The sequence below is a fragment of the Blennius ocellaris genome, assembly GCF_963422515.1.
Source record: "Blennius ocellaris genome assembly, chromosome: 15".
NCBI lineage: Eukaryota > Metazoa > Chordata > Actinopteri > Blenniiformes > Blenniidae > Blennius > Blennius ocellaris.
Genome location: NC_137664.1, coordinates 3,857,085 through 3,883,519, shown reverse-complemented (window position 1 = coordinate 3,883,519; position 26,435 = coordinate 3,857,085). Strand labels below are relative to the sequence as shown.

The 26,435-nt window shown below is 39.9% G+C and overlaps 1 protein-coding gene across 1 annotated transcript in view; it reads right to left on the bottom strand.

Moving 5' to 3' along the window:
* The window catches only part of fibcd1b (fibrinogen C domain containing 1b), a gene marked incomplete at both ends in the record, with an annotated part of 123,115 nt that overhangs the window by 9,351 nt on the left and 87,329 nt on the right, over window positions 1–26,435 (bottom strand). The window lies entirely within an intron of this gene.

Here is a 26,435-nt window from a genome sequence, read left to right as displayed (position 1 = left end):
TCACACTTTAATTCAAGGAAACAAAACTGAGAAGGGAACAAGATAACTCAACAAAACTAATCGCTGTTTTCTAATATTTTCAGAAGTTCTTTGCAAATTCAGATCACACTTTAGTTTAGCCAAGTCCATAGGGTCTTAATGCTGAAGAAACGGAGAGATGAAATGCATTATTTTGATATGTGCCCTTGTTTCAGTCAAAGAAAACCATGTTTTTTTCCCCCCCTCGCATATACCACACTCCATGCTGTGAATCTATTTTAATAGACTTTTTATCCACACTAGATTAAAACTAAATGAAACAGGCCACAAACCCCAGGAGACGAAAACCTCACAGACACTCACCATCGAGTTACCACAGAAGCACCGAATGCTGACACCGACTTCTGCTACTTTCATACTTCAAGTAATAATATTTGCCTCATTATAAGATCCCAAATCAATGCCTATTCAGTTATATTATCACAAACTATCGTTCAGCAAATCTGGAGAAGGTGTACCGATTACTGCCATGTCCCCCGTCGTGCTCCTCATCATGTTACTCCTGAGATGCATTATCAACTGACAGCATGGGAAGAGTGGCCTTGGGGCACCAAGTGACTGAAACAAGGGCTGAATCTGAGAAAAATATGTGTTAAAAAAAGAAAAAAAAAGAAATATATATATATATTTTTTTTTATAGGTGACTAATTCCATTTGTTCTGTATTTCCGATGACGGCACTCAATGTAGCTGATGAGGGTCATTGGGGGTGGGGACTTGAACCTGCGACCTCCTGATCCCAAAGACTGCATAAACAATCGATGGATGGATGAACTTGTAAGTAGAGGCAAAATAATGATGTTTTGCTTGGCACTTTTGCATTGAGAAGATCCTCCTCTTTGACTTTTCTGGATATTTCAGTTTCTTCAAAGATACCTGTATCAGGTAATTGGTGCTCTGTTGCTAAATTATTATTGCATGTTTTATCTCTTGATCTTGATCATATTATCAGCTGATTTTCAAGCAGTGGAAAGTTGAAGATGGGATAAAAGGGTGTTTCCAGTGCATGTGTCCATACCTATATCAAGATGTCCTGTAGCTAAGGTGGTACGTGTCCTCATGATGCCCCAGCTGCTTACTGCCCAAGGAGGCCAGGGAAAGTTCAGCCGGAGCAGTATTAGATGTAATAAAAATGTTCTACTACTCCAAATTTCCTTGGCATAAAACTCACTGCCAGGGGGTAAAGATCCCAAAAAGGTAAAATATCAGCAGGGGTCCAGTGCTGACTCAAAACTTTGTAAATGTCAAGGCTGCAGGAATAAAAGGAGAATAGGGTGTTCAAAGGGCCATCTGGTGCTTCGAGGGACTTCACAACTGTATAAGCCATACATTATGTGAGATGATTCATTCCACGCATAGATCAAGCACAGAGTTTATTGTTGTTTCTTTAACGGAGGACACAGTAGACCGTTATCTGCACCTGACTTAATCTCCACAGAGCTATGGGTCATCCAGTGAAGGATTTCTCTCGACTGATCTGAAAAGTTGACTTCTGAATATTGTTGGCCATTTTCAGCTTTTAATTGTTCAAGTTTTTGCTCCATCCATCCATCATTAGTATTTATGGCATACTGTTCTCTGTGCATGTATGCGTGCGTGTGGTTTCATTACAAAAACAGCGCCAACTCATGGCCCTACATGGAAATGACATACTTTTCAGCATTTCTGCCTTTTCATTGTAAATGGACATTGCTTTCAAAATGTTGCCGTGTAAACATAAAACCTTTCAGAAAACTTAAAAACAATGTGTTTTCACTTCGACTCAACATACTAAACAGAAAACGTATTAAAGCACTTAAGCTGGTGGGGACAATCACTTTCCCTGATGTCCCTTGAGTAAATACACAAACAACCGCGTCCTTAGATGAAGTTCAAAAAGTTTGTGTTTGCAAAGAAGTTAACACGGATGGCGTTCATTCAGACTTTAGCAGCGAATGTGAGTCCTTGATGTCGAGAAAAAACAGTGTAAATGACGAAGACAAACATTTTACTGCTGTCCATCAACCAACTAAGTGGAATGGATTTAATTACTGTAAAACGTAAAGAGAAAAGACGCTTTATAAAAAGTTCAGACTGTTACCGTTCTTTCGTCTGCAAACATGTGATCCAGCACCGGATTTGATAGTCGTCTCTCTTGTTTTGTCTTTTATCTTGGTAATCACTAACTGATCCAGCGGTGCTGGCATGTGTTTGGTTAAGAAGCAAAACAACGCATGACTCGCTTTTATTTTCCCTTTTCTTTTCTGTAACAATTCCACTTCACCACAGATTTTTTAGAATATTGGTTTGTGGGAGGAATGCACTTGGGATGAGGAGGAGAGTTGAGTACTGCATGTGGGTTACAAACATGAACATTTAGCCAAATCTTGTGAGCCACTGCAAAACAGTTAATTCTGCTGCTCAGATTCCTGATTGAAGAACTATGTTAATGCAAAATCACTTTAGATATTTTGGCTGGGCATCTAATGATATAATTTATTACAGCTTTACACACAATAAAAAAATCCTGAACGGGCTGGCAAACGTCTTGCAACTTAAATCTCTGTGTTCCATAAGTGCCTTCAAATAGGCAGTGTCATCTAAAATGGAGATGAATAATACTGCAAAAATCAGCATCTCATTTTGTACAATCAATGTGTTTACTGATAAGGAATCTTATTCGGGACGAGTCTGATTGCACAGCCATGAAACAAAAACCATCACGCATTCTTACCCTTAAAAGCATCCACTATCATTATAATCATTTTATATAAAATGTCTGCCAACAACAGAGCCACAAGGCTAAAGAGCGCTGTGCCTTCCAAAGGGTGAAAAATAATCACACAAATAAAAGCCAAACATAGTCTTCATCATTCCCATTATTGTGAATATAGATTAAAAGAGTTCTGCCACACATGAGAATTGGTATTAAATTTAGAACTCATTAATACATTTGGGAGCCGACTATTGGTCTTCTTCGGTAATAAATGTATGAAAAATGACAATACAGATGATATATATCTGCAATTACCTCATTAAACTAGGTCATGGTAATCCATAACTCATTTTCACAGCTCTGAGGTTCATAGGAAAGAGGACAAATTTAGCTTGTTTAGAACATGAAGATGGCAATTTATCATTTTTATCTTTTATTCATTGTGAGGGGAGCCATGCTGTGTTCCTCTAAAAGTACAGAGAAACAAAGCTCAAGTCTTCGTGACATTGATTAAACCATTACCACCAGAGATCCTTTTTTTCCCTTTTTTTTTCTTGTTAAATGTGATTTTATAGCTAATGAGACTGACATCAATGGCTGGATTAAAAATGTAGAGGACCTCTGTGAGATGCCTCTGTGATACTGCTAAAAGGCCCAAATATTAATGATTTATTTGCTTTTATTTGAAAAGTATGTAGGGGGATGTATCGGATGCTTTTAGGGGAAGGGTTGCAGTCCTGCGCTTGCAGTCTCATCGTAACGCGTGCATCACTACGGGGCATAAAGGAAAAGAATATGAGAGAGAGAGCGAGAGAGAGAGAGCGAGAGAGAGAGAGAGATCCCTAAACCCAACAGAGAAATGATTACACTTCTCTCTGCCGTTTGTGACATTTCTCAAAGTTAATTATTCATTATGCTTTTCTCCCTCTGTTGCTGGGGGGCAGCTCCTGAGACTATTTCAGCAAAAAAAAAAAAAAAAAAAGAGAGAAAGAAAAGGAGCAGCACTCTTCTGTCTCCTCCTCCTCTTCTCCTCCTCCTCCTACCATAACTCAAACCCTCTCTCGTGTTGTCCCCCCCCCCCCCCCCCCCCCACACACACACACACACAAAACCCGCTCCCACTTGCTTAATCTTCTTGTCAAGCTGTTTTACTCCAGAGATTGTGGACTGGGAGGAGTTGTGAGGAGGACAACGGTATATTTCCATTGCTCCAAATGACAGCTCCTCAACCCACTTACTGTTTCGTGTGTGTGCATGTGTGCGCGTAAAGGTACATTGGTTGAAGGGGGTCTGCGGACACCAGTCCGATCAAAAGCTCGCCACTGTCTCCTCTTTGGCAATACAAAAGACTCTACGGCCGGGTTCATCTCGTGTCGTCAAGAGATCGGGAGCGCAGAGTGAGAAACGCAGATGGATGCGCGCTGAACTCTCCAGCTCGCGGTTCCCTCGGAGCTGGCGGTGACATTTGGCAACACAAAAAAAAAAAAAAAGTGAAAGACATTCATGATTAACTGTCACACCTCTGACATTACTACGCAAACTTTCCCCCTCGCAGCAACCGATTCAAGTCAGCCTGTTTCTCTTCACCTCACTGCAATCCTTTGATTTTTTTTATCACTTTGTAGAAGTTTGTATGTGTTTTTATAAGCCCTCGCAGCCCCTTCGCTGTCCCTCAAAACCAATTTGAAATCAATGAAATATTCTAAAATTTGATGACTGATGTTTACCTTCTTCAACGTGGCGAAAGATAAGCGATCTCAACGATATGTCGTGCGGTGAAAATGGTTTAAGGATGTTTGCTGACAGTCTGTTGAGGATCGAGGATTTCACAACTGTTGCTCCAAGCTCCAGCTGTTCATACCGCCCAAAAAAACACTCAAATTTACAATGAGCAAAGCAACACCAAACAATAGTTTGCAGATTCCTCGGGAATTAAAACACTGGACCACGTCCCATTCAAGTTGTACGTGTGTCTACTGTCTGCTCAAGTGACCTCTATTCCAGCTGTACTCAACCTTGAAGTGATTTCAGGGGATTGCCAGATGATTGGGGAGAAACCACAAAAGTAGGTAAATTGGCCTCAACAATCTGACTGCACCATCTCGATGTGTTGCTCACACGAAAGAATGTTATCTGGTGATGTGGTAGCGGGGGTGGGGGGGTTGGACAGCCTGCAGAAAATGTCAATTAAAATGTGAAAATGAGAGAAATCAGTGCAGAATGTAAAGCTTTTTACGTCACATGTACGGCTAAAAACTAAATTATGCAGATCAAATGTGCCACAGCTTCAGAGGATTATAACTTTAATGGCCATTACCAGAAAAAAATAACAAACTCAAATACACTAATGCTGAACAGGAGGACAGTGAAATCAAAACTACATAACATACAATGTTTTTTTTTTTTATGAGAAGATGCATTAATATTGAACAGAATTGAGTTTAACCTATGTCTCTGCCCTGCAGAGGAGTCCTGGATTTTTATGTTGCTATATTTTATATGTGAAAATGAGCTGTTCACCCCTGGGCTTCAGGTGGAAATGCTCGAGTGAAGCTGGTTTTTTCTTTTTCATTTTTCCTACACTGACTTTTGGATGTAGTGGTAAGCGCTCCACTTCAAAGTGAGAAGTTCTTGTGCTTGGAGTTTGCACCTTCTTCCTATAGGAGTACTTCTGGGACACTATTTTCTCCCAGGGTGGCTCGAGCATTGCCCTCTGGTGTGAATACACGAGCTTGTCTCCGTTTGCTGGAAACCTGTCCACAGAGTCCTCTGCATTCGTTCATTGTTATTGAACAGCTCTTGTGCCATTTGACCCTGAAATGGATAGAGGAGTATAGAAGATGGATGAATGGAGGAGTCATTTATTAATGGATGGATAGATGTTGGAAGAGTTATTTTCTGCTATATCATTTCCAGTATAATGTCATGATCCATCATTCGCAAATACAGGGCTGAGAAGTCCTAATCTTTGACCTACTCCCACTCACGGACAGTGAATGTAACTGAGATATGGCCTTAAATCTGGCTAACATAGTTGACGATTCTTGTAATAAGAGCAAAGTATACACACTCTTGCTCCTATCTGTTGAATTTATCCCCACCACCCCACTTTTGATTGATGGAACGCATCCATTCAAGGCCGATTTCACAATATTCAAAAGCACTTTAATAGAGAATAGTCTTCAGCCGAATAAAAATTTCACTGGTACTATTTGTTCGGCAGCAAACACACGGAGCCGTTCCCCAGGCTGAGTCTAACTTGGGAATAATAATCTTGAAAATGTTTGCTCACTTTGCCCACAGCGCCCTCATTACAGTTCTCGGGAGTCACTTGCCTCATCTTGGAAGATAGATACATTTCGCAATATATTATTAATACATATTGTTTCCTTTGAGTCTTGTGCGTTTCGGGAGCGACGAAAGCTTGCCAGAGTAGCACATTTCAGACCTCCAGCATTTTCACAGAATTCAATCCGGCGGCTTTAATGGGAGTTTTCACATGCCAGTGCAGACGGAGATGGTTCAGCATGTCTGCAGGTGTGAGGATGAATTCCTGCACATTTGATGAATGACGTATATATATGTCAATAAAAGAGGTTCTAGTTATTTTGGTGGTGTTCTCAGGAGAGTTGTAATTAAATGATAATTCTGCTGAATCTTTTACTTTCCCATGAAACACAGTTTCGTTTTCTTTTATTACTTCCTTGACTTGTGAGATTGAATTTATTTCAATAGTGTGTTATATAATTGAACTTCTCCAACACAAGGCTCCTCATGAGCTTAGACCAGGTTGTCAAACACAGGCCAACGGGTCAATACTGGGCCCACAATAGCTTCCAATCTGTTAAGCGCATTTTTTAATTTTCAAAGAAAACAGATTAAAAAAAAATCTTAAAAGATAGATGATACTGCCATGAAAGATGGCAAACAAGCAGCTGCCTCAAAGCCATGCTATCAAGGTGAGTTTGTAAAAATATGAAAAAGGTAAGGTAAGGTTTTCTTTTTTAGTCATTTGACTTTTTTTTTACTAACAAAGTATCACATGAATTGGTTTTATGTTGACATTATAGTAATGTTTTTTCTGTAGTATTTGGTTTTATGAAAATATCAACATTTTCGTCACATAAACACTGCGACACGACAAAGAAAAACTTTAAAAGTTTAAAATTTAATGGTTAATATGGCAATATTTTAATGTTGTGGCCCACTCAAGATAAAACGGGGCTATAAGTGGGCCGTGAAACAAAATGTTTCATAACTTGTTCAAATTCGGTATTTCATGAAATGATTAAAAGATAGATAAAATCAATATTAAATTGGATTTATACAATCTAGTCAAATAATAGCCCTGCAGCTTTAATAATTGATCTTTTGGATGTCAAAACTGTTTTTATGCACTACTTAGCAAACCTTTCAAACATTTAACCCATTACTATCTATCTAACTATTGAAAACATTCATCCATGACAGTTTTTGGAGATTTGGGGCTTGTGGTTGTCATTCGCTATTACCAAGCTGTTAAGTCCTCTCCGTTGACTTGGCAAAATTGTCCTATCCCGTCTCAAACAGTGATAAATAATATCCTTGTTATTCACGAGAGAAGTGATTTTGTGGCTGTTTCATGAAGCAGCTGGCGTCTCACAGATCACAACTGTCCATGTAATAATTTGGGATGTTGCACATCTCGGAACTGCCATTACAGTAGGAATAAATCCTTCAAAAATTGCGCAGAAGCACCTTAAAGTTACAAATACATTGCTGCTGTCCACGACTTCCCCACATCTCAAACCTGCTCCACTTTTGTCTGTTGCTGAAATCTTTCCCCACCAGCTGTCGCTCCCCCTCATCCGTTGCACCACATCTCCCAGTTCTCATTTGAAATGAATGAGTACTGGTTGTTTTCCTCTTGTCGCTGCTGACGAATCTCGCCGCACGACACGAAGGAGGCGACAAGTTCACTCACGCTGCTTTGAATGTGGCCTCGACGACTTAATTGCATGTTTGTAAGGTTGAGCTACTGCTAGTGAGCTTAATTTGGACCTATTTCTGCAGACCGCTGTCTGTTTTGAAAACCTCTTCATCCTCCCCGTCGAACATTTCCAACATGACAATTATTAATGAGCGGGTATATTATTTTAATGGATGAGGACAGCCAGGAGTTGGTGCAACACTCAAGATGCAGAGCTAATTGGCAGGTCACAATGATGTATAGCCTTGTGGTAGCAGCAATGAGTCTTGATTAAAATACTGTCACTTTTCCTTAACACATCTGCAACAATCCAAAAAAAAACCTTGCTTAACAATAAATAGTCCTTTAAAGACAAACACAATTGTGCACATTAAGAAAACTTAAAAATTACTGCATTTTTATGGAAGACTTGCTCCTATTAGTTCTCTTTTCATGATCAGTTTGAATCAAAAGATTTGTCTTCTGTATCAGGGGTTGCATAAGGACACATTTTCATATGCGTTGCACTTACTGAAAGATTGTCCATGCACATAAAAGAGAGCATGGAGCAGAATATGAAAATATGTTTTACATCTATCCAAGTTGAGCGTAATCGCAGATGGGAAGCATGTCACAAACGCAATAAAATCAAACAATGACAAATATCTAAATCCATCACAGGCACTTTGATGGTATAGACATTTAATAGATTAGTTGGATAAACATGATTATCACAATCAGAAATAATTATAGACCTCTATTTGCTACATTCCGAAAAATGTTAAATGATAATTCCTAATGAAACATTTTTTCCCCCACAGGACAAAGCAGATGTTGAGTCTTACATTAGAAAGGATTTGTATTAAAATCTGAACAACTTAGGTTTGAGAGCATAGGGAATGTACAATATTACTTATTAAAATGATGATCATTCCCATGGAGCCACTAAATTTGATAAAGATGTTTATTTATCAACCTCAGTTGAAATAGACCATGTTAAACATTGTAAGAATAATTTTAGTGTAATTTATAGGTCAAATTTAGTCACTAACTTCAAATAACGAAATGGAAGGAAATCACCAGAAAAGAGACGTACATTGTCTTTGTTGCTGTGCAATTTGTTCATTTGGCTCAGATTCCTCAGTGTACTTAACTTTGGAACTTATTATTTGTGTCTTTTTGAAAGCATTTCAGGAGCATAATTTGTCTGTAAGGGATCTAAATGTCATTCCATTTCAGATTTTGTTCCAAAACAGCAATGTGCCAAGGAGAAAACCTCAAAAGGCCTAACTGCAACAACCAAGTCAAATAGCTTGTTTATATTAGATTATTATTATTTTTTTTTTAGCCATTAAGAAGGAATAGGTAAGACAGCACCCGGTACTATAAATGCAAATCTGTAAAGTCATACTGATTCCAGTGTTAGCTGGTGTCACATAAGATTAATTTTTCTGACGCAAGATCGCCCCAGATAGACGTCAGTATCAAATTTCAGTTTGCTTTCAACCTCATGCCTTTGTGAAACTAAATGCTTCCAAATGCCATCCACTGGGCAAAATAAAGGAGGCGATTTTGCTCAAGTGGCAGGATTAGAGTCATAAAATCATGAGAGAGAAGAATGAGAGCCAACAACCCATCACATCTGATATCATCAGAAATTAACCTTCGGGGTGGAAAGAGTGAGCCAAGAGTGGTGAAGGGAGACACAGGGGGGGAAGGTAGAAGGAAGAGAGTGAGGCAGGTAGACAAATGCTGAGAGATTTGGCAGGCCTTCAAGGCTGTAATTCAGGGAGAAGACCACATTAATATTTAGAGGTGCTCTCAGGTAAAACAAAATGAGCCGAGCAACCCCGGCTTGACGGGAAGGACTGGCAACAGATGGCACGAGGATGCACTGGGTATGCAGCATTCCCACAGACGCCAGGCTTCAAGGTTTAACAGCAGAAGACACAATTATCCTAGAAGGTGGATAGTAAATTAAATACATTTGTCTCCGTACGTATACCTAAAGTACAACTGCGTTCCGTCTGTAAGACGGGGGAAACTCAAAAACACAAAAACAAACCCGAACAATGCCGAGCATGCATAAATACATTGGAACGCAATCCCAAAGGAGTTAAAATACCCATTGACCCCAAGAAAAAATCAGTTCTCATTAAAAATATGCTCGATAGATCTACTGTAATAAAACACTGGTATTTCATTAGCAAGATGTGGTGAGAAAAAAAAACATGTCAGTTTTAGCCGTGCATAAAATATTTTGGGATAGATTAGCATTAAATTATACACACATTACTGGGCCAAAAGAATCCTTCTGACCTTGCTGAACTCTGAGCATTTTGATTGTCCTTTAACTTCTTATGTTGCACCATTAATCCCAAGTACCCGAAGCCTTGGTAAGTGTGCTGTTTATTATTAATTAGTAAATGTTTGCATGGACAAAATTGAATATATTTATTAAATCAAGATTGATTTTTTTTTCATCTCGGCATGGTGGGATTCCTATTTTGGCTTCATCTCACTCAAAAGAAGCCACCCGCTTCACGCTTTTCCTCCCGTTGTGTAAACTGTCAGCATGTCCATTTTAATCAACCTGCTCTTCAAATGTATCGACACAGAAAATCCGGGATTTGGTAAACAGAATTCAGACAGAGCTCGGACGGGCAGATGAAAACCGTCATACATCGCTCTGATCCTTTTTGGAAGAAAGTGAAATGGATTCAGTCCGAGCAGCGAATCCAAGTAAGCAGAGCGAATGTGTGGAATGAGTGGGGGGGGGGGGGGGGGAGAAATCGTCAGAGAGGGAAACGGGGAGGGACAATGGCCATGCAGCAAGGCGTGATGAACATGGAGCAGAACAGTGAAATGCCATGAAGACTTTGATCGTAGCCACATGACACCATTATGGGTAAAGGCAAGGTCAGCGGGATGGTGTTCCTAAACCCCTCTCTGATTCCAGGGTCAGAGTAATGAGGGGCTTCGGAAGGAGAAGATTGTCCAACGGGGCCACACATTTTCAGACCCTCCAGCACTGTTTGCTTGTAATGAGGTTGCTACAAGTTCACCGCTAATTAAGCTCTGAGCATCGTTAGAATTCAATGACGATTTGAGGAGTCATGACACGCTCCTTCCAAGACTATTTACCGACAACAAACAGGCCATTTCTGGCCACTTGGCCAATGGAAAAAAAAGAATTAAAAAAACAGTGCCGTGAAAAATCCATAAATTGGGCCAAAGGAAGGGGCCTGATTGCATGAAAAGAATATAGGCTATAATAAGCTATGAATGAGCTACCGTTGCAGAAACGCTGCTAAGCTCAACTCATGAGTTAATGATGAGATAACAGGGCAAGGGTGTCAGACATATGTTTAATTCAGTGAGAGAAACATGCTTTTCACGGTTGCCATGGCCGCGCCCTTTATTTAGAGCCTTATTCACAAGGTGTCCATGCCATTGATGCAATCCTGTATAAATGTGTGCTTATAATTTAGCTCGGAATATGTTTTTTTGGCTTGCACTGCCTCTGACCGCCAATGAGAATTCACATTGAGGAGCATGGTTGTTGCTATCAAGGCTTTTTGCTCGTCGTCATTAGGAAATCTGTTCAGTCATTCCTCAATCAAATTTTCAATGTCCCATCTGTGCTCATTCAACATTACTTCACAAGCAGATTCTTGTCATAAAGTTTTAACATCTCAGTGAAGATACAATCCCCAATCCCTTAAAAAAGGCGCCGTGCAGCGTGGTCCAGACGCAAGTGCGAGTTCGTGGGAATACACCTGTACGCCGAGAGGCCCCATTGCTCTCGCCCTCATACATATCGGAATTACTGGGAGAATTGCTGCAAATTGCAGCTATCTCCACTCCAGCGCCGCAATCTGCTGTAGATGGAGTGTCTGCCAGGGTACAGCAGCACCAATCACAGACGGCAGACCCTCCTGGAGGAAGCAGAGGCAGAGCGAGAAGGCCAAGGCATCATTGTGTCAGTATTGGGCTGATTGGCAAGGCCTCAGATGACTGGCTCCCCGGACGGTCCACATCAGTGTGTCAGACTCACCGAGGGGGAATCTCACTGTTAAATAATTGATCGGATATGAATGCAGTATTGGAGGAGCTTTAACTGAAAACACTTGCATGCGTTGTAAATAATAGATTGCAGTGGATTGTAGTTTATATTTCTCTTTGTCATGTGGGATAGGGTATCATAAGAAATATCCCTTGTACATTCACACAGCTGAGTTCCCCACTAATCACAATCAGTTCCCCCGTGTTGGCTGGTCATCTGTGAAATCCTTGTATGTTCTCCTATCACATACAGTCGTGCTCTTTCATAAGGTTTCCCAGCAGAATAATCTGTCTCCATTGCCTTTTGTTCTGTAAATGCAGAACAGTCACGGAACTCGTGCTCACATTTATACATAAGGGATATTTATTTAATTAAATATAAATGTGCATATTCCTGCTAATAAATATGCATGAAGTCAGATGTCATTCTGAACTATTAAATAAATAAAAAAACATATAGCACCAAATACATTTATGTGCAGTGAGAAGTGTGAGAGCTACCTTTTTTTTTTGTATTCAATTTCAGTCTCGCTCAGACATCCAACGTCAGCATCAAACACTCAACAGTTACAAGTTGATTGAACTCCACTTTTCCAAAGAAAAGTGGAAATATTTCAACTTTAGCTACTAGATGATGGCATTGTAATCTATTCTCCGCCGAGTCAACCAAAGAAGAAGCTGTGGCAGTGGTATTGGGCTGTGAAACCAGTGATTGAATGAGAAATTTAAGGTAGATGTGTATTTTTGTTTGTTTCTTGAATCCCAAGCAAAATACGATAAATTGTACCCGTAAAGCAAAATCCAATGGCGAAAGAGATTTTTTTTTTTATGAGTGTGATGCATTGATTTGTTTGAAACTCATTCATCTCAATGAGAACATGCAAGGCCACAGCAGAGACAATGCGTAGCGTCCATACAGTACACCCACCCATGGAATCACTAGTCAATGACCTCAGACAGCCATCATTTCTCCAGCGCAGTGCATGTATTTGGAGAGCATGGTATTGTACATTCCCAAGGACTTTACTTTGTGTGGAATGAATAGTCGGAGACCAAAGAACTACATAAGCTTCATAAAGCTGCTTTCACGTGGAGCCAGTTATTATGTCAGCAATTCAATGACGCACTGTTGCTAAAACACTTTTAAGAAGTGTACACTGTCATGGTGAAGAATTAAATACAGTGTTCACAAACTGCTGCGGTTGTACTACAACGCGAAATGGGTTTTCTGCATTATAATTATCAGTGAGGACGGCTGGAGGAAGGAAATTTCCAAAGTAAGGCAGTGAAAGCCACACGAGCAGACTGTGACCATATAAAAAAGCCTCACAATACCCTAAAGAACAATTGCTTTCCTGATATTGGGGTCATCTCGAGGTGATCCCAATAAGCATTTTTTTTTTTTAAATCCCTGTCAGTTAGAATGTGGTAATTTTGCCACGAAAGATCGCTCACATATGGAATTTTATGTTGTTGCATTGTAAATAGCATGCAAATTCAGGCATTACGAGGAAATTACCATGAATACCTTATAATTCTGTAGAGTTAAGTAGATAAAATATGTTACTCAACCTGCTCAGTCAAATGAGATCATTATGTTCACAGGTTCGAAAGCTGTTTTCTTAACAACTGTGAAGTATGTGCAATAAAAGTATAGTAGGCCAGTGTAATTAATTTTGTGTAAAGTATGTGTACATAACTGATTTACCAGATGTAAAAATGACTATGCTTTGGTTTTCTGCTTCGTTTATCACCAGCTAATCCACCAGACCTGTAATGATAACACCAGAGGCTGCAGGGATTACGCTATATGAGCTACTTTAACGCATGTGCTACAACACAAACGTATTCAGGAGATAATAGTGACAAAGTTAAGTTAACCCCTGAACATCAGCTATCGAAATACCTCGAAATTTTTATCCTAGAATGTAATTCAAAAGTGTTTTAAGATTGGAAAAATGTGACTGAACGCAGCTCATTTTTCAAGTGAAGCGCCATTTGTGTGCTTCAAATTTGCCTTAACACGCCATGAAACAGTGTTGGCATGAATATACAGACGATTAATGATTTGCCAAAAAAGGTTACCGGATAACCATCTTGCAGTCGTTTTAAAAGCACGCTGATATGCTGAAACATATGCAACCTGACAACTTGTATTTTTAGAGGAGTTAAATGTCATCTGCTGTAAACAATGTGCAGGCTTCTGAATTTTGTATTGGCTTCCTCGGGCAAAACAAATCATCTTATGACGAGTTCCGCATTATAGACTAGACAAATGGAGAATTACATTGCAAGGAAAAAAAAATTAAATGTCCATAACTCTCTTGATGTGGTTATGGCGCCAATTATGTGACGCACAGGGAATGACGAGTTCTCACAGCAACGCGATAAGGAGTTTTTATGAAACGATGTAAGCAACACATGAAGATGGATGGCAATCGACTGGTGGAATAATGAGGCTATTCACTCTCTGAAGCAGGAACCGAGAGAATCAGGGGTGGACTGGGAGGTGGACAACATGGGCAACATGTGCCTGCTATGAAAAATAAAGAATGCAACATGCATATTGTGTCAGTGATGTCAGCCTCGTATGCCCATTGTGCATCCTTTGGTATCTGTTGCATAGTTATATGCACATACATGTATATGCAAATTACATGAATCAAAACACCCCCTATAACAATGTGCATTTATATAAAATTTAAATAGCATCAGAAAGTACAGTTCTCATTCCCTCTTTCAGTCAGGGGTTCAAATTGACAACATATTGGACTGTTTCTTCCTTAAACACTGCTCTCTAACTTCCTAATCACTAACAAATCCTCGCCAATGTCTGTCATCTGTTTCTTTCTTCTGGTACCCCATTGATCTCTATTCATCGTCTCACCCATCCACTCTGTCCAACTCTATTAATATCCCTGTATATTATTTTGTGCCTTCACCAGTTGTATAACAATGGACACTGGAAAACTGTGAAGCTGGTAGTTTTCCCTATCAATCAAGTATCTGTTAACCATTTGAGTTAACAGACACTCGAGTTTTCGAGTTTCTTAATCGGGAGTATCAAACTCATTTTAGTATGGGGGTTGATCTTGAGTGGACCGGACTGGTAAAATAGTGACATAATTACCTTTAAGGTTAAACGTGAAAGTTTTTCTTTGTTTGAAGGGAGAATTTACATGATGAAAATGCAGATAATTTCTCACCAAAAAAAAAAAAAAAAACTAGCAAAAATGGCTACAATCTCAACATCAAGCCAATTTTAATGACACTTTTTGAAAAATACAGTAAAATGTCAATAACACTTCTCCTATAGCTGCTGCATTATACACATTTTTACAAACTCACCCTGATCGCATGGCTTTATGGCTGATGTTAGTCTCCTTGCAATGATCTCATGGGCTCAGTGTTATTATGGCTTTTGTCTAAATCCTCATGAAAATATGATCAAACTCAAAATACAACTAATGCATATAAAGTGCCTATTTTGATGTTTATTCTTGTGGTCAGATGGTTCATCAAACACTGAAACCTTGAAAGAATTCACATTTTCAAGCTTTTTTTTTTTGCAGCGCTAAAAAAAGAAGTAGCGCATCTCCCCGAGTACAATCGATCAGCAATCCATGGCCCTCAGTCCACTAACCTGTGAGTGGCAAGACGTACTGACCCCTCACCTTGCTGCTGTCAGTGGTTTTGCTGCCAAGCTGAGAGAAGACGCTGCAACAAATGATTGCAGTGTTTGGCAGATTTTCACAGATGGACTCTCGGAGGGGTCAAAGCAATACTGCAGGAGGTTTTAGATGTGGATTTCTCCTCTCATCTGTGTCTCACAACAGATATACTTTCAGTCTAATCGGCGGACAACGAAAGGTGGAGAAGAGGTTGATATTTCTGAATAGTCCCTAACGGGATTATCAAATTTCTCTTCCCAATTCACGACCCTTAATTCTTTCCAAGCTGCAGCAAATTTCCCCTGCTTATTTCGGCTGCACAAAAATAAGTGCAGAAAAGAAAAGAAACCTCACTGAAGAAAAGCAAAATGAGCCATCGTCCTCCTGGGAATTGTGATGTTCTTTGATTTGAGTTCTCTTTGTAGATAGTCCTCTTTAGATTTTTTACACAGTGACAAGAATACAAATACAAGCTCCAGGATGTTGCATTGTGATCGAGGCAAGCTGTGGAAGAATAAATACGCGGGGAATATGTATATGCATGGGCTTGTGGAGGGAGAAAATACAAGATTAGGAGGGATGGAAAACAGGGGTAGTTACATAAGTTAACAATGCAGACTCAATTATTGCATTGCGAAATGTGAGGGTGGTATAGCAGGTAGGACAGTTTCAACTCAAAGTTCTTTTGCACATGCGTGAGTAGATGGACAATAACAACAATGGCGGCCTCCAGAATGGCTGTATCACCCATAATAGCAATCCGACTTAGTCGGCTATTGTTACGAAAGTCCATGTACTCTCATTTCTTAATGTCTATAACGTACTGTTCTATGCACACAAGCGTGTGCGGTTGCATTACAAACCCCCCCCCAAAAAAAAAACAACAAAAAAAAACAAAACAGCACCCACAGTAGTGGCCTTACAGAAAAAAAATCACAGTTTTCAAAATGTTGTTGCATAAACGCAAAGCTGTTCTGACACGAAAACACAAAAATTCTGCATTTTCATCTGAGACTCTGTCATGTACATGAGCCTAAAGAATTTGCAGTTGTAATGCCAGTTTGTGAATGTCTGCTTCTTTTCATGTCAAATCATTTATTCTGTTCTTCTTTTTGGCTTTAAGGGCAGTTTGCATCCATAAAGTTGCATTACCGCCATCTGCTGGTTTCTTATCTATCTACATCGTTTCCCACAGCTCTCGTTGTCCCTTACGACTGTTTCCCTCTCTCTCTCTGTTATTAGCAGCTTTTTCGTCCCTGATAACTGTTTCCCTTCTTCTTCACTTGGATTCAATGGCAGTTGGCATCTGTGAAGTTGCACTACTGCCATCTGCTGGTTCCAAGTAGTCCATAACATTCCCACTACAAAAAGAAAGAAAGAGAAAGAAAGAAAGAAAGAAAGAAAGAAAGAAAGAAAGAAAGAAAGAAAGAAAGAAAGAAAGAAAGAAAGAAAGAAAGAAAGAAAGAAAGAAAGAAAGAAAGACCAATGTCTAAAGGGTTCCAATCACTTATTATTGGTGGGGTTGAAATGCATGCAACATATTTAAGTGATGTGATTCTGAGGATGATTATGAATATTTAAACTCGCATGCCTATCATTAGATTGGTTTCCCCACTTTGTGTACGTGGTCGTTATGAAAGATGGACCATACATTGTTGTCTATAACATGAAACAGGCGCTTTAATGAATTTTTAACAACGGCGGATGATTTTTAAATGAATTCAGTTTTTTTCTTTATATCGAGCCACAAACAACACAGCCATCTCAGAGCAAAACTAGACCATTCCAGTTCAGCCCGCACCGGTGGCAGAAATGTGAGACGGTGTAATTTCTTTGCAGAGGTTTGGGTTATATCACCACATGAATATGATCTTTCTCATTATTTGAGGTTGTGTCCTATAATTTGCAAACACCAAGCTGTTGCTAAACTATCATCGCTTTCGTCTTCACAACATGAGACTTTGTGGACAGTAACACCCGGGAAGGGAGCTATAAAATATAAAAAAATCAGTTCGGCCATTTTCTCAACAGATATTTGTTTGTGTTTATTGGGTCCGTCATCACTATGATCCGTACATGTTGTAGAATTGACAATAAAATTGACGATGAAAAGCCGTGTGAGTTAATATTAATGAAATCTTCGTCAACAATTTAGATATACATATCGGGAACAAAAAAGATATACTTTCTTTTAATGTAGAATCTATGGGTTCAATCACAGCAGTATGTGTATGTGTGTGTGTTATGAGAGACTGTGGACAGTGTGTTCTAGCCTATCTGAAGATGAATGGGATTCCCCGCTGTGTCTGGCTCCTCTGCCTCTCTGAGCTCTGAGTAGTTCTACAGGCTGGGAGTTAATTGCCACAGACTCTGCGGTTTCACATTGATCTGAGGAACATGGGTAGGGAATCCTGCCACGGTGAAAGATACGTAAAGATAGAGAGGAGAAATATTGGGAATGAAGCGGCAGACGAAAGACAACGGGCATCCTTGGCACTTACACAGTATACCTACTGGCTTACCATGTGTGTGTGTGTGTGTGTGTGAGTGCAGATGGGCGTGGGCGTGTTTGACGCCAAATTTTTCCCTGCTTTCATTGTTACACAGAGAAGTTCTTGTAATTTCTTTTTTTTTTTAAGTGATAGTTTGCTCTAGCATATATTTTCTGTCTGCCACTATACAGTTATCTCTCTTCACTTTTTTTTTTTTTCTCCTTTTCAAGCTGACCTTTAGACGTGAAGTGGCCATCACTCACTTACAACTGATGGAGAGAGCCAAGTCTGCAAAACGCCCATCTTTAAATTATAGTCATCCGTCTACATGGCTTCTATCTGCGCTCTCAATTTTTGCGTAAATGCACACAAATATGCAGATGTCTTATTCGTTTTGACTCTCCTCCCTATAATCACACGAGCCCACAATATTCAGGGCGGGCAAAGCGCTCAATTATAGCACTTGCTTGAGACCTGGCCGTGAAAGGTGAGTTGCATGGAAAGTGGATATCGCCACTATTTTATTCCATGCAGTATATTTCGTGCGACTTTAGTGGCAGACTCTGCAAAGACTGTTCTCTCTCTTCTCGATACCAGCTGTGAGTGTATCTTTAATGAGGCAGTCAGCCGATGAATGTTAGATCACAACAAGGCGCTCATCAGATAGAGGACGGCTTCCAGGCAGAGCATTCGAGCCGTGTGGCTCTTATTACACTGTTTCCCTGCTTGCAATGATGAGGACCATCTAAAAAATATGATGATATGGCATGCTCTGGGCATCCTTAGTAAAAGAGAATCATTCAGTATTCGAAGAGGAAAATTAATCTGCTGTATGGTGGTGCTGAGGTGTTATAATAGAGAAATCACGTCAATTGTTTTGCCTTTTATACTAGACACATGATGATGAGCAAAAGTAATCACATCCAAATATGTCCGCATGCTTTGACATGATGCGCTCCATACATCTAATGCAGAAGCATTAATAAATATAGATTTATTATTCTATTTAAAGGTCAAGGAGGGGTGTTTTGGGTGTTGTTGGGAACAAAACTCTACGAGGACAATAACAAATGACAGTGCAAAAGGGGCCTCAGTAAATAATAATATGGAGGCAATAATTTGACTTTTTTACTTTGCAGCCAGGCCTAAACTGGCTTTTGGCTGCAAAGTAAGTTGGATGTCTTGTACAGAATAAAAGCCATTGCAGAGTAAAAGAGTACATATGATTTTGAGACACATTATGACTGTTATCTAGAGCACAGAAATAAAAGAGAGAGAACTGTGCACATTTAACACCAGGAAATGAGTTCAGTATGAACGTCTAGATAGGAAAACATCTTCCCAACTTAGTTTCGGTTTAGCATTTCTTTATTTTGTACCCACTCTATCTCCCACGCACTTCTTGTGCTGTATTCAGATACCTACGGTACACTGGAAATATGTTGCCACCCCCCAGAAAAAAAATGCAATCCCCAAGCCAAATTCTGATGTGGAAACAATAACACGCTGCAATCACTACTGCTCTGAAGTCTATCTTTGCAGCATCTAATTTGCATCTCTTTCTATGAGAAATGACATAAACTGTCATCAGAACAAGGACACGATCCATAACATTTTTATCCACTTTAGTTCCCGCTGCCTCAGGCGGTCGTATTGCTTTAAAAAAAGAAAAGAAAAGGGAATTTAATAAAGCTTATTTTCGGCTCACATCTCCTACAGCTGGGTTATTAAACAGCTGAGTAACTGTATTAGCATTTTTGTCTTAGATTAAAACAATCCATAAGGGCTACATGTGCTTTATTGTGCCTGATCTTTTTCAGAAGAGAACAATATTGTGACAGGGCTGACAGAATCTCCCCAGGGAAACGCTGGAGATGGTGTCTGTTAGGGTGGGCGGTAATGGTTATAAATCCATAGGGAGGAGATGAGTGTATAAAGAGCCCCCTTTCCAGACCTTTAATCGGAGGCACTGACCAGAAGGGAAGACGTAAATAATGCAAACCCATCATAAAGGGTTCTGCAAGCATGTTTCCCAGCACAAGTGTTGTACAAGCCCTGACATGGATCTTTTCCAGGCTTCCTATTGGAAAAGCATCCTTTACTTTTTTGTAGTCAAAAACAGTTATTCTCAACCCTGAAAAGATGAGATAAACTGACTTTCAGCTTTATTAATAATACTTTATGACAATTCACTCGTAAATTAGTGCATACAAAGTAAAGTTGCGATCGTAAGTTTGCTATTTGGAATCTGAGGAAGAGATTGAGGAGGGGGAAGTCAAAGCAACTACTCATCGTCTCTCTTATCACCATTGCCGCCAGCCCTTGAACAAGCCCTCTAAACCCCTGACTGCTCCCCGGGGTCAGGCCTCGCGTCAAAGAACCACTCCTCTGTAATTAGGCTCGACTATAAATAGGATGGGTCAGATGCAAAAGAATTGCTTCATCCGACTTCGGGTCACACAGTGCTGGGGACAAACCCACTTGGCTAAATAGTGTTGGGTACACGCTCTACAGGTTGCCAGTCCAACACAACAACAACAAAAGATTTAGGAAGGGAAAGGGAGGAAGGAAAAGGTCTGTTTGGCACTGGTGTTTCTAACAAGTGGAGTAAAACCTCCTCTGCAAAAGTCTACCTTACAATAGAGATTTTTTTTCTTTTTTTTTTAACAAAGCTCTGCCAGAACCTAGACAATGTCACGAAAGCCACAATGGTGTGAAAATAAAAACAGTGGCCTTGGTAGCTGATGGTAAAAGGACCAAAGCAGCAGTGATTTGGGGGAAACGCAGTAAGAGAGAACTTTTGTGGCCTCTCTTTCTCCCTCCTGTCTTTGAGGGAGTTGATGCTCCAAAGGCAAAGGTGGAAAACTGGCGGACGGTTGATGTGTAACGCAAGGGCTAATTCAAAGAGTATTTGCATACCGAAGCGGATACCGTGCTACAAAGACGACCCCATTAGATCGAGAAAACCTTGTGATGTGCTTTGGTTGAGTCAACGCCACTTTTTCAAAGAAGAGTGTGACCCGACTCGTGAATAAAACAGACATGTTATCACTGCCCCTGTGATGCAAGGTCATAGACTTTGGTGAGATTGTGGAAGATTTGAAGCAACAGAGGACTTCACACGAACCCAGTGATCTGGTGAAGATCTGTGCAGGACCCAGTTGGTCATCACGAGCCCGCGGCTCCTCTCACGGAGGGTGAGGACGAACAAGTTGGAATTTGCTGGCTGTGTCATGAGTTTTGAGTGCCCCAATTTCTTTTCCACTGCTGTGCATGTCACCCTTTTCCTAATAAAGCTGCCTCTCTTTGGGTAGTAAAACAGTTTTTTTATGGATGCACTATAAATGAGAACATATGTTTTCTATCTGCTCCTCTCCACCTAAAAATGTCACTGTGTCAGGAAGTTCAATCGGGCCAATTTTTCAACAGTGTTTACTGGAGTCGATGCATATTTCTCTTCTTTTTTTTTTTTTAAACCGGGAGAATGTGAGCGATGAGGATCCAAAAGCTGCAAGAAAAGAGCAGAAAGCATCCTTTAATACTGCATGACAGTGTGTTGCCCATGGGATGCTTAATATATTGTCTGGATTTGTGCAGTTCCTGGCTGAGCTTTACTCGGTTAAAATCCCCCGAAATAATGAGAACACAGTTTGGGTGTTTCAGCTTCATGCCGGCTATCTGGGCAGCCAACCACTGCATCGCCTCCCTCCCACAGGCTTGAGGCATGATGTAAACACCGGCTGGAATAAAGGAGAAAAACTCCCGCGGTGGATAAAATGGCTTACTGTTAATGGAAAGAGCTTGAAGGTGAGGGCAACATATTTGATTTCGCACGGTTATATCAATAAACTAACTTTCACTGATAGAAAAGCACATTTTGCCTCTCCCTCCCTAATTTCTCTGATAGACCGGCTCTGATATGCACTTCACTTCTTGGGAGGATAAAACCAAGCAGATATCAGGCAGGTCCAGGGTGCATTCTTGGCACGTTTACTTGACTCAGAATGAAAACGAGAGTGAGGATCAGCATGCTGGTTTTCTCGCCCAGTGAGCCAAGATTCATCAAGGGCATAGATGTCAGTGAACTCTGAGAAACCCAACTGGTGGATCTTCGCAAGTGCTCGAATAGCATCATCCCTGTCGGTTCCCATGCAGAGAAGCACTCCTCTGATAACTGCAGAAAACTTCCAGTGTATTCAAAACTGAAAGTGAGATTTAGAACAGTTTATAGTCTCTCAAAGGGATTTTGAAAAAATGTGAACTGCAACGTGAAGCTCGGCTTGACCTTGAAATAAAAAGACTGTAAAAAACAAAACAAAAAGAAGGGTAAATAAGCTTCTCCTACTATGTCAGTGCTGTCTTAGGAATCACTCCGATAGTCCCATTGTATTGAATATGTGTTTAAAACCGATAATCAATGGCGCGGCATGGCTTGATTGGTAGAGCGGTCAGTTTGCAGGTTCGATTCCCATCTCCACCCAAATTGCTCTGAAGGTGTATGAATGTGTGGATGAGATTAAAGATGTAAAGCGCTTTAAGACCCTCAAGCAGTTGACAAACGCTATACAAGTGTAGTCCATTTACCATATCTCTTTATTTTATGTTTTGGAGCGCTGAAGCCTAACTCAAGCCCTGTTAACATGACAACACGTCAAAATGGAAAACTTCCGTTGCATTTTAGGTGTCCGTTTACAAGACAGCGGTACTCAGAGCCAGTGAAAACGTAACTCCTTGTAAACTGCTTTCAAGAAGGAACTTTGCGAAAATGAAGGAACAGCAACATTTTTGGAAACACTGCTACAGCACATGCATAACACAACCACTCTAAACCATTCTTTGCACGCATTTGCGTGTAGTTTCATTCCAAAATCAAACAACATCAACCCATGGCCCAAGATGATAACTATCGATTTCTGCTTTTTCCATGTAAACAAAACCCTTTAAAAAAATTTTTCTGATGGGTTATTCTAAAAACGTTTTCTCTTGAAACATTGCCACGTAAAGAAGGTCTCAGTTAACTATATACAAAAGAACACACAATTACAATACTTAGGGAAATTTTGGAGCTGTGGATTAACCTGAAATGCATGTGCTGGTCTTCTGTATCTGAAAAAAACGTATGCGCTTTCTTATATCAATATCGTGATTATAAGCTACATGTTTGCTTTGCATGGTGAACACGACATATCAAAGGACTGCTCAGTTGAGTACTATTTTTAGACTTAAACGGGGAACATTTTTTTCTATATACTTTTCAATCAGAATTACATATGCATTTGTTTAGCTGTAAATTCAAAAAAAAAAATGTTTAGAAGCATAGATTAAGCTGCTTATGCTCCTCGGATTAATACAACGGAATGCTGCTTCTTTGTTATCCTTAAAATGAGGTGAGCCAAAGGAATTATTTCATTCCTTTCAATTGCTGAAAAAATCCAAATACAAGTAAGTCTCCTTTGGTTTACAGCCTTCACAGTGGACATCAAGAGACGTGGCCATAAGACCGCACTTTACTTCTTCAGCCTGCAGACCAGGTCATTGGCTGAGTGACTCAGGTGCTGTTTAACATGTTATGCGGCATTCAAGGTGCTCAAAGAAGCAACGCCGCAGGCTCCTTTTGAAGGAATAGTAAAAGGTTTCATTGAAAGGCTCGGAATGTCATGGCCACATCAGGGAATTATAATACGCCCCAAGATTCTAATCAAGATTACATTTAATAAGAAAAAAATATAATCCGTCAATGCATTGAATATCAATCAGTTTGAATATTAGGTAATCTCTTTGAATGGATTCTGACACTATGTCGCATGATCATATTGAGCGAACTCATCCATCAGAGGACTCAATTTGACCTTGCAATGTGTGAGTTTTACCAAGAAAACATCTTTTGCACTTTTTCATGAAGCGTTAATCATAATTCGTTGACTAGCAAATGAACTGTTGAGAAAAACGGAGAAAACAAGGGCTTCAAGTTAATGTCATAGTTAGTACTCTTACCTCAAAGTCTGCCAATTGTTTTGTGTGCAGTTTGCATGTCCTCCCTGTGCATGCAGGGATTTATCGAGACCCTGCAGGACTGAAGTGTAAGATGCACGCAAAACGCTCGAGGCTCCACGAACCTTACAATCTGAGAAATGACAGCAGGTCTGAAGAGAAACACGGTGGCACAGGGGGTTTCAGAGTGCACATTTTGAGAAATAAATCTCGGGTACTTAAGGAAAAAAGGTACTTGGAGAAAAATAGAGTCAAAATATGATATGTGCTTTGGCCTGGATCTTATCACTGATCGGCGCTTGTTGACAACAAAAGGGGGCCGTGAGCCAAAATGAGCTTTCCGCCCTTGCTCTAAAACATGGGTGTCAAAAACATGCTTAATGTAATAACAATAGGGGACGTTTTGTGGACATCTCACTGTGTTTTGCACCATTCAAATTGGCCTATGTTGGTATTGCAGTCATTTGTGAGAGTAATTGTTTGGATTTGAGAAAATATAAATGTTTTCATCAAGTACAATCTGCGCCACAAAAAACCCCCCCCCCAAAAAACAAACAAACAAAAAACACCTTTTGTGTACATTTAAATATGGCACTATTTTACTAGTCCTGCTCACTAATGATGATATGGGGCTTTATGTGGCCTCTGAACTAGAATGAATTTGACACTGCTGCTCCAAACTAACTTTCACATAAAGAAAATACGTGTAATTATAGATTTTTACATTCATTTTGCTCCAATAACCTTCCCAAAAACTCAAGTTAAAACCTCTAACACATTCTACACGAGAATGAACCATTGCTTCATTTCAAATAGATAGAAAAAAAAAAAGAAGATGTGAATAGGACAATGATTTCTCTATTCTTTTTCGAGTGGATTCAAGTGGCGCTTTCAATACAACCCACCGAGTTCTATTACTGCAATAGGCCATCTGGAAAAGTAGGTTAGTCTCATTGGGACTGCATTAAACTGTTTCAAGACCTATATTACAGGTAGACAAGTCCACATCAGCCTCTGCGACCAGGTGTCTAATAGATTGGATGGTGACAATGGAACTGCCTTGACCCAGTTTTAGACTCTTTATATCTCCTCCTTTGGGAGGTTATTCAGCAATATATTAGTTTTCACTATGACACATAGTACACACAAAGAATTGTCTTTTGTGTAGCCACAGGCCCAAAAAAAATAGCTACATTTCTTGCTTTAAAATGAAGATATTACAAAATTTCAAATTAAAACAAAGTAAAGAATCAAGCAAATGCAACACAAACTGATAGACTATACAAATTAGACACTGGTCGTTAAATAGTACTGTATATTGTCTTGAATCACAACTAGGAAATGAGACACTAACGGTAGATATTAAATGAACTCATTTCTGAAAATGGAGCCACTTGCAAATTAAACTTTAGGATTTGTAGGCACTTCGACCAACAGTGAAAATATATCTTTACAATTCTTTTAAACCTAGTCTATTTTCTGTGAGGTTTACACATGAATTAAAGATATGGTTAATCTTTGTGGGCTTACAGATCTCAATGTGATAATACCGCACACGCATATCAGTGAGAAAAAATGTTTGAAGCAGTGTAGGTGGCCTCTTTCAAGAAGAAAGCAAGATTAGACGCTGACCTCCTTCCTCTCCTTTTCTTTGTTTTCCACTGTGGTTGTTCTTCTCATCACAAGAGCAGGAGAACATTAAACAGAAGTCACAATTAGCAGCATGTTAAGATACTGAAAAATGAGCACGGTTTCAGAGGCAGTGGGTGGTAGCGGTGAGCAGTATTATCGGTCCAGAGGAAGTCGCTGCAATGATTTTTTTTTTCTTTCTGAGCTACAGGCAAGCAAGAATCCATTTTTCATTTTTGCCCTGAGGGTAATCGATGATGGGGGGTGACGAGACAACAGCAGAACCTGAATGAGCAAAGGTACTGTGAAAGGTTGAAAGTAGCTGGCTGCCTCATTCAAATTCAGCCTGCTAAATCCCGAGCTTTCCATATTCCCCCCATGTTTCTACGGCATACCATAGGGACATCTAGCTGGCACTCTAACCACGTTTTTTTTTTTAGTTTTTTTTTATTATGGGCTGCACTCTGTAATTGCCTCAGGTCAGCAAAGAGACCAAGATCTCCATTAATTCACGTAAACTCTGCAAACGCCATAAACTATATACAAGGATTTCTAAGGCGAGCAAGGACATAAGGGATGCAGGTGGCGAAAGGCTCGGAGCTGAGCAGACACATATCTTCAGGATCTGTAGCAAAGTCTATTTACATACTGTGAAATATGAATTACAGTGACTAATGTCTGATGGCCAGAGGAAGCCAGGTTGTACACTTAAATAGAAATAAAGGAAACAATTTGCTGAAGGCTTAAAATAATAATTTGACCTCACAATTAATAGACTAGTGGGAAAAAATATAAAAAGCACAATCTGTAGAAAAATGAAAAAAAAAATAAAATAAAATAAAAGTAGCATGTAAATCATTCCTTACCTTCAGGTGGCACTTTGCCCTGCACAGTCCCTTCACTAGT